The sequence below is a fragment of the Astyanax mexicanus genome, chromosome 16 (assembly GCF_023375975.1).
Source record: "Astyanax mexicanus isolate ESR-SI-001 chromosome 16, AstMex3_surface, whole genome shotgun sequence".
NCBI classification, from domain to species: Eukaryota; Metazoa; Chordata; class Actinopteri; order Characiformes; family Acestrorhamphidae; genus Astyanax; species Astyanax mexicanus.
This window is the reverse complement of record NC_064423.1, coordinates 5,252,901-5,262,621: the sequence shown is the minus strand read 5'-3', so window position 1 is coordinate 5,262,621 and position 9,721 is coordinate 5,252,901. Positions and strand designations below refer to the sequence as shown.

At 38.0% G+C, this 9,721-nt stretch overlaps 1 protein-coding gene across 2 annotated transcripts in view; it reads left to right on the top strand.

The window, feature by feature from the left end:
- The first annotated feature begins 1,167 nt into the window (after positions 1 to 1,167).
- Positions 1,168 to 9,721, top strand: part of atp13a3 (ATPase 13A3) — an 88,581-nt gene continuing 80,027 nt past the window's right edge. For both annotated transcript variants that reach the window (XM_049465734.1, XM_049465733.1), the window contains exon 1: positions 1,168 to 1,528. The gene's annotated coding sequence lies outside the window, so the exon portion shown is untranslated. The remainder of the gene's footprint in view (positions 1,529 to 9,721) is intronic.

The following is a 9,721-nucleotide window of genomic DNA, read 5'->3' as shown; positions in this document are numbered from 1 at the left end:
CAGAGTCATTGTCATTTATAAGTGGAGTTTTAGTGTTAATATTGTATTTGGTTATTTTTCTGTTTAAAAACAACTGCCATGTTTTAACTTTGTCAAAAACGTAAACTTTGCAAACAGTTAAGTGGTTTAATTATACTAGTGGATCACAAAATGTTTAGAATATATTTGAAAAGTTCAGTTATTTCAGTAATTCAGTGCAAAATGTGCATACATTATATAGATGTATCACACATTTTGAACTAAATTACTGAAATACCACATTTAAGTATGTTTTCAGTTATTCTTCGAAGAATATGACAAATTAATATCATTGCTTACTTTTTTCCAACTTTATTTCAAAGTGACATTAAACCCAACTTTCACAAATGATAATTACTACCTTTTAGTGCAGCAATATATATACAGTATGTATCAAATGAAAACAGATGAGTTGGATGCAGTAGCTAATTTTTTAAAAAGAACAATGCGTCCATCAAATAATGTAAAGCAGCGTCGCAAAACCCCATTATGAAGCTTTTTTTGCGATGATTTCTTAATTATCACTTATATAAACCAAGTTTATGCAAAGTGACCACACCAATACATTTCATCGTAGCCTACTTTATATATTTGCATGAATAATTGATGAAATTACTGTAGAAATGATAGGGAAGATAGAAGGTAAGTAGAGCGATAGACACTTTTCTATCGTCCCACAATATTTATCGTCATATCGCACAGCACTACTATCATATGTGCATTTACTTCTTATTTTTTGTTTCTGGCGCTTCACTGTCATCACATCAGTCCTGCAGGCTCACCTGTGGACCACTGGTAGTAGCCTGGTAATGAAACAGTGTTATTTATGGTTCATTGGGAAATATCAAAACCTTGGCAAAAGCATGAAGGGTGGTCCCAATTTTAAGGAATAGGATTTCAGCTTTTTCTTTGTAATTATTTTCCAAGGGGAAAAGATTAGACAAAAAACAAGAGCTATGGGTACAAAATAGTAATAGGCCTCGGTCTGTAACTATAACGTTACCTTAAACATGGCGCTTTGGTGACGTTACTCATAGTAAACCCACGTGACTTCCAACAACTGATTCAGTCATGGCTTGCGACAGGGGCTTCCAGATGAGCTCATTATACCTGGACAGCTCGCGCTGCAGAATATTATATATGAGCACTTCTGAAATAAATGTCCTAATATCTAATATTACCATTATACCTTTACTCTCCTCTCTTCACTAAAATACTAACACTACACACAGCGCGGCTCCCCCTCGCGCCACACACGCTTAGCCACTGATCTCATTTCCCGTGCCTCACTTCCTCCGGAGGCGTCCGCGAGCCAGTTCGAGGCGGTCGGAGTCGCAGGGTGCGCGCGCTCCGTCATCACGGCGTTACCGGGCAACTTCAGCACGGACCGCGCGGACACCACGGACCCCTCAGCTGCCGCTGTTCTCCCCCCACGACCGGCCTCTCCTTCAGCGCGGCGGCCCCCCGCTCCACCATGAGTCCGAGCTGATCTCCAGTCCGGGGGTTCTGGGTACGTACACACACACACACACCGCACGCGGGCGCATGTGTCAGGGAAGAGGATGTGTATGTGGTGTGTGTGGTTTGTGTCAGTCCCAGTTTGAGCTGTACTGCTGTAACAGTTAATTGGGCTAATCCTGTGTTTACCAGTCCTCCACCAGTCTCACACTCTGCGTGTGTATCAATTAACGTTACTAAGATCGACTGTATTGATTGATTATGGGTAGCTAACTAGCTTAGCTAGGTTGGTTAGGTTTAGCTAGTTAGGTTAGCTAACCTTGCTAACCTTGCTAACTAGCTAGTTATTAAATATGTGTTAGTCCTTGTATGTAGTTAATTAGCATTTTAAATAGATACACCAGTAACTGCTTGTGTAAGTTATCAATCACGATATTAGCCCAGATCGAGCTAACGTTAACGTTACTCTATTGATTGGTTATTTCTACCCTAGCTAGTAACGATACTAGCTAACCTAGCTAACAAACTAGGATTAGTAAATAGACAACCTGTCTTAATTATCAGTTAAAGGTAGTTTAATGTTTCAGGACTGGGTAGGGTGTAACACAGTCAGTTTCAGAATGAGCTGCTCCACATATTGGTTAAAACGGTGTTTTTGATGTTGTATTGACGTTCCCCTGGTGCTCCAACATCCTACACCATCCACTTTCTGATTACTGTATTACCCCAGATATGCTCTATTGATTGATTTATTAAGATAACTGATTAGCTAAATGAATATCTGGGATTATTACTGTGCTGGTTGGATAGCTATCAAATTTGTGTGTGTGTGTCAGTTCCAGTATGAGCTGTTCCACATCTTGGCTAAAACTGTGTTTATGGTGTCGTATTGACGTTCCCCTGGTCCTCCAGCATCTTTCACTTACTGTGTGTCGATTACTATTTTACCCCAAATCTACTGTATTAACTAATTGATGAGCTAACTGACTAGCTAAATGAGTAGCTCGGATTATTATTGGGTTGGTTTGCTAGCTGTTAAATGTGTGTGTCTTTGTGTGTGTGTGTAAGTTTCAGTGTGAGCTGTACTACGTCTTTGCTAAAACTGTGTTTATGCTGTTGAATCGAGGCTCCTCAGCATCTTAAACCATTCACTGTCTGTGTGTCGATTACTATATTACCCCAGATATACTCTATCGATTACTATTGATCTATTGATTAGCTAAATGACTAGCTGCGATTATTATTGGGTTGGTTGGCTAGCTGTCGTATGTGTGTCACTTCCAGTATGAGCTGTACCACAGTGTGGGCTAAAACTGTGTTTATGCTGTTGAATCGAGGCTCCTCAGCATCTTAAACCATTCACTGTCTGTGTGTCGATTACTATATTACCCCAGATATACTCTATCGATTAATTGATTAGCTAAATGACTAGCTGCGATTATTATTGGGTTGGTTGGCTAGCTATCGTATGTGTGTCACTTCCAGTATGAGCTGTACCACAGTGTGGGCTAAAACTGTGTTTATGTTGTCGTATTGACGTTCCCCTGGTCCTCCAGCATTTTACACCATTCACTGCCTATGTCTGGATCACGATATTGCCCCTAAAAGATTGTGTTGATTGATTATAGTTATCGTAACTAACTAGCAGGGATTATAAGGTTGGTTGGGCAGTTAGTTATCATAGTGTGTGTGTAGCATATGTTAGTTCCAGAATGAGCTGTACTACAGCTGGGCTAAAACTGTGTTTATTGTGTTGTATCGAGGTTCCACGTGTCCTCCAACATCTTACATCAGTCACTGCCTGTGTATTGATTACGATATAACCCCAGATATACGATATTGATTGATTATAGCTGGCTACGCTGGTAGCTAACTGACTAATGTGATTATTTGCTAGTTTAGGTTTGTTTGCTAGCTGTGAAGTCTGTGTATGTGTGTGTGTCAGCCAGTCCCAGTATAAATGGTAGCTACTACAACTGCGCTAAAACTGTGTTTATGTTTTCGTATTGACGTCTCCCTGGTCCTCCAGCATTTTATACCAGTCACTGCCTGTGTATTGATTACGATATAACCCCAAATCGATTGTTTCGATCCATTATAGCTAGCTAGCTAGCTATGCCGCTAAATAACTAGCTGGGCTTATTAGACAACCTAGCTAACTAACCTAGATTAAATAATTAGCAGTATAGGCTGTTTTAAGGTTTTAGGAATGGGTATGGTAGCTAGCTAACTTACAAAACTATCTATAATACAACCACGCACATGTGTGTGTGTGTGTGTGTGTGTGTGTGTGTGTGTGTGTGTGTGTGTGTGTGTGTGTGTGTGTGTCAGTTTCAGTATGAGCTGGCTGTACTACACTGTGGATAAAGCTGTGTTTATTTTGTGTTGTTCCCTGGGTCTTCCAGAATCTATCATCTATAGATTGTAATATATTACTACCACTTTCTACTGCTATCAAACTAGCTGAGATGAATAACTCTAGCTAAAATAGGTTAGCTACTTTAGTTAGCAGTCTTAATTCTGTCTTAAAGAATTTAGCTGTTCTGGTTCGGTTTAAACAGCCCGTGACTCTGAGTCCACTCAGTCCCGTTAATCCCCCTCCATACCCAGGCAGCTCTCTGCCTCTCTCCCCGTTAAACCCACTCATCCACTGGGTCTAGCTTTAGCCTGTCTGCTAGCTAAAGCTAACCTAAGCTAGGCTATGGTAACGTTAGGTTAAGTAACACCGTGGCTGAGCTGCTCCGACCTGTCAAACTCATGTTTTACCGTCGTTGTTGTCGTTTAAACGTTAATGATGTCTCGCCAGGCACTCGTCCCCGTATCGTTTAATTATATAGAACGTTGTTGTGAAGCGCACGTGGTTCGTTGGTTCACTTCTCGCCTTTATTATGAGCATTTTGTCTTGTCGCCATATAGAATCAGGGCATCGTGTCTGGGCTCAGTTAGCCACTTTGGCTAACGCAAGGATGGACTGTAACATGTTATGTGGCTACGAGTCAATGCTACACATTAATGGCGAGTTTTAGCCAAATACAGCCCTGATAAAAATATTCAAAATAATCAGGTTCTCTGATTTTGCTATTTATAGGTATATGTTTGAGTAAACTGAACATTGTGGCTTTATTCTATAAACTACTAATAATGCAAAATGCAAAAAATTGTATTCAAAATCTTATAGAAACAACATTAACACTAAAGTTTTATCTAAGGAAGAGTTCAGAATCAATAATTTGTAGAATAACCCAGATTTTGTATCACAGCTTTCATGTCTGGGCATGTTCTCCACCAGTCTTACACAATGCTTTTGGGTGACCTCATGCCACTTCTGGTGCAGAAATACAAGAAGTTCAGCTTTGTTTGATGGCTTGTGACTAGAGACCGACCGATATGGGTTTTTCTAAGGCCGATGCCGATACCGATCATTAGTGGCCAGAGTCAGCCGATGGCCGATGTGACCTGCCGATTTTTAGGGCCGATATGCTATCGTATTATATTTATTTGGCATGCTTAAAATCATACTAGTAAGAGGAGGCACAACAGTTGTAAACTTCACACAATTTATTGAAAATAAGGTTAGCATTTTATAGTGACTTTAATGTTACTATATCACTATATGTTAATAAAAAAAATATTAATTTTATTTAGATTGTATTATCCATAACATTTTATTTTATTCATTATATAACATATGTTCTATATACACTATATATTCATGTTTATAGTAGAAATATTATGTTGGCTATTATATAAAATTTACTGTAGGGGCCTACTAATTAACAAATGTATGACTTGTTGCAGTCTGTTAGTCTATTAATTATTCATTTTAATATGTTTAACAGAGTGCAAGAAGACTTCCATAATGTGACAACTTTAGATAGTTACTCCAAAACGGCAAAGCTCATTTCTTCTTCAACTCCATGCAGTTGAAAACGAATGGACATGGGAGGACAATGTTATAAAATGTTCACATTAGGGCTGCAGCTATTATTTTACAAAAATGGGTGACGTTTAAATTAAGAATAAAATGATAAATAATGCAAAAACAGACAGGTGCTGTAATTTAAATATAGCTTTATCTGTTTTTTTTTTCTTCTTCAAATGAGCTCCTTAGCCAGAGAAACGCGTCTCATCAGCTGTACTGGAGGTTCGGTGCGTGAGCGGAAAATGAGTTGAGAAAGCTGAAGAGCGCGGACTTTATAGGTTCAGGATAAAATGAGCTTTTATCAGAAAAGTCTGGAGGGGGTTCTAAAGTAGAACCCGACAAAACAGAAAATTCTGCTCATCGTTTCATTTAATATCTAACAGCGCAAACCGCTTTAAACGGGTGAGTTTTACAGCAGAACAGCAGGAGGCGGCATGATTTAATGTCTGTTTGTAGTGAAGGAAAAAGAGATGTTTTATTTTAACTCCATTATTTTAGAAACTATTTGTTTTATTAATTCGTTTACAATAAAGCTTATTTATATAAGGAGAAGTACAGTCCTCTAATAATCCTGACTAACCAGTAATTATTATTTCAGCGCAACTGATGCTGCAAATATCCTTAAACAGTTTTAGTCCTGCCCTTTTTCATTTCGTCTAAAAATAATTTAAATACTGAAAATATCAAGTGTTAATTTGATTTTATTTACTTAGATTTTCGTTTCTGAAGAAGAGACGTCAGTTATTTTATACTAGAGCTTATAGATAGGGCTTGCCTTGCATAGTCAGGGCGCATTCCAAATGCACTCCTGCCATCAACGCTAAGCATAGTTTCGTTTGGAGAGAAATGCTACAACACCGATGCAGTTGAAATTCTATTCTTTTTCAGTAAATGAAGCAACATCACAGATTACTAATCATGAGAGAAAATATAGACTTTGGGACACTGGATTGTAAAAATGGATGCCTTACCCGTTGAAAGTCTTGCTCACTCTTGAAACCTTGCGCTGCGTTCCAAGTAGCTGCCCGCAGATGTGCCGGATTAAAATCGGCGCGGCCAAATAAGAAAATCGGCCGATGCCGATTGATAAAAAAATAACAAAAATCGGCCGATTAAATCGGCTGGCCGATCGATCGGTCGGCCTCTACTTGTGACCATCTTTCTTCCTCTTGCTTGTATTCCAGAGGTTTTCAATGGGTTTCAGGGCTGGTGATTGGGGTTGCCATGACACTGTCTTGATCTGGTGGTCCTACAGTCTTTAAAGTTGGGGAACATTGCTAAAGCAGAAGGAAGCATGTTTTTTCCAGGATAATCTAATATGAGGCTTGATTCATGCATGCCTTGCTGAAGCATCATCCCCAGATTGGTACAAACCTTTAATGGCCAGGCTTTGAGCAAAGGTAAAGTTGGACTCATTAGAGAAGATGATCTTACTCCAGTCCTCTATAGTCCAATTCTTATGATCTTTTGCGAACTTCAGCCTGGCTCTTCTGTGCTTCTCATTGAGGAAGTTCCTTTTCTAGTAAGCCTAGCCTGTTAAGAGATTGTTTTGAACTGTTCTTTCCGTGCACTTCACCCCAGCTGCCATTTGCCATTCTTTGTATATAAGTCTCTTGATGTCCTCTGCGGCCTGCGGTTGCTGACTGACATTCAAAAAAGTTGACGGTCAATCTCCAGACCTGAACCCTTTGAAAGACCTGTGAACTGCAACTAAAGCCCCTGTTCTGTTGTCTACCAGAGGATAAAACACTGTCCTGAAGTGTGTACATTTCACATTAAGTTGTCATCTGGGCATTTAAATTGTATTTTGAGCTGTTTGTATAGTTTCTAAAGAAAGCTAGGAACAGGAGTCATACCTAAAAAAGGAATCCAACTAATTGGGGAAAATAGTTGACATATTAGCCATCTACAAAAAATTTGAATTACTATAATGGAGAATTCCGATTCTTAGAAAACAGTCTCTATTGATTTTGCTTACATTATTTTATTGTAAATGATGTTCCTGCCTGGTTTGCTTCTATTTGAAAGAGTAAAAGAATGTTAAAATGTATTTGTCTTGTATAAAGGTCTGTTAATGTTTTAAGAGAGATTTATAGTAAAATAAGAAACCACTTAAAAGTGAGCTTATTTGGAATATAATCAAGAGGAAGATGGATGATCACAAGCCATCAAACCAAGCTGAACTGCTTGAATTTTTGCACCAGGAGTAAAGCAGCATAAAGTTATCCAAAAGCAGTGTGTAAGACTGGTGGAGGAGAACCTGATGCCAAGATGCATGGAAACTGGTGGTTATTCCACAAAATATTGATTTCTGAACCTTTAAAACTTTATGAATATGAACTTGTTTTCTTCGTGTTATTTGAGGTCTGAAAGCTCTGCATCTTTTTTGTTATTTCAGCCATTTCTCATTTTCTGCAAATAAGTGCTCCAAATGACTATTTCTATTTGGTTAAATGTTGTTTGTAGTTTATAGAATAAAACAACAATGTTCATTTTACTCAAACATAAACCTATAAGTAGCAAAATCAGAGAAACTGATTCAGAAACTGAAGGTGTCTCTTATTTTTTTCCAAAGCTGTAGTTTGTTATGAAGATTAAGAGAAAGCATCTGAGAGTGGTTTCAAAATGTAATATTGTAGTTTGTCTATAACTGTAGTATAAAATTATCTTTTAAATTTGTGTATGCATGTAAAAATTATGTTCAATCTATGATGTCCCTATGGACTGACGACCACAGGTCACGCTGCTTTGCCATCAGCAGCCGGAGTCTGAGACAATTGAGCGCAATTGAAGAACAGTGCTGTCTCTGGGTGGGTAGAGGATACTGTGTGATATTGGTCGGCACAAGCGTCTGAAAGACATTTATTTACTCACTCTGTAGATGATTTGTCAGGCATTGTAGTAGCAATAAGAAGACAAGGTTATTAAACAATAAAGTAAGATGTCATGCTTTTTGTTCTCTCTTCTCATTAAGAAATTATTCCTTATCATACTTCCCTGTTAAATTGCTTTTTATTGCAGGAAATTAAGGCATGTGCTATTTAAAAAAAGAAACTTTTATACTAAATTAATTTACCATTGGCTTGTTGTTGAAGATGTAAACATGTCTGTAATTTGATTGCAGTGGAATCTGGGGAGTGTGGGCTGTGCCCTGCCCTTTAACACTCCTTTATTCAGTTTGAGTGAAATGTACTGAATCCTGATGTTCGTTTAGACTAAAAGCAACAGTGTCTGTCTCATGCTGTGTTTTTTTTACATATAAATAAAACATACAGCTATGAAAAATAATAAGATACCACCTCAGTTTCTGAATCAGATTCTCTGATTTTGCTATTTATTGGTAAATGTTTGAGTAAAATGAACATTATTGGTTTATTCTTTAAAAACTACAGACAATTAGAGCCGTTTAGAGCATTTATTTGAAGAAAATGAGACATGGCTGAAGTAACAAAAAGACGCAGAGCTTCCAGACCTCAAATAATGCAAAGAAAACAACAAGTTCATATTCATAAAGTTTTAAGAGTTTAGAAATCAATATTTGGTGGAATAACCCTGATATTTAATCACAGTTTTCATGCATCTTGGTATCATATACTCCTTCACCAGTCTTACACACTGCTTTTGGATAACTTTATGCCACTCCTGTTGCAACAATTCAAGCAGTTCAGCTTGGTTTGATGGCTTGTGCAAAAGTATTCAGCCCCCTTTACTCTAAAACCCCTAAACAAAATCCAGTTCAATTATCTTTAGAAGTCACTTAATTAGTTAATAGAGCTAATCCAGCTGTATGTAATTTAGTCTGTGAAGACCTCTGTGGTTTGTTAGAGAACACTAGTGAACAAAGAGCATCATGGCGACCAAGAAGGAACTCACAAGACAGGTCAGAGATAAAGTTGTGAAGAAGATGTTTAAAGCAGGATTATGTTATAAAAACATATCCCAAGCTTTAAACATCCCAAGAAGCACTGTTCATCAATCCATCATCCAAAAATGCTGTTTCTACAAATCTACCAAGACACGGCCATGGTCCACCCAAACTGACAGATCCAGCATAGAAAACACTGGTCAGAGAAGCAGCCAAGAGGCCCATGGTCACTCTGGAGGAGCTGCAGAGATCCCCAGCTCAGGTGGATCAGGAGAATCTGTCCACATTACAGCTATAATTTGTGTATTATACAAATCATTTGGCCTTAATGGAAGAGCAGCAAGAAGAAAACCATTATATGCGATCATAAACTGTATAATACTAATGATTTTATCCAAGTTTAAATAATATGCAGTATTTTTATATATATAAAGTCTTTATATATACATTTTGTTATG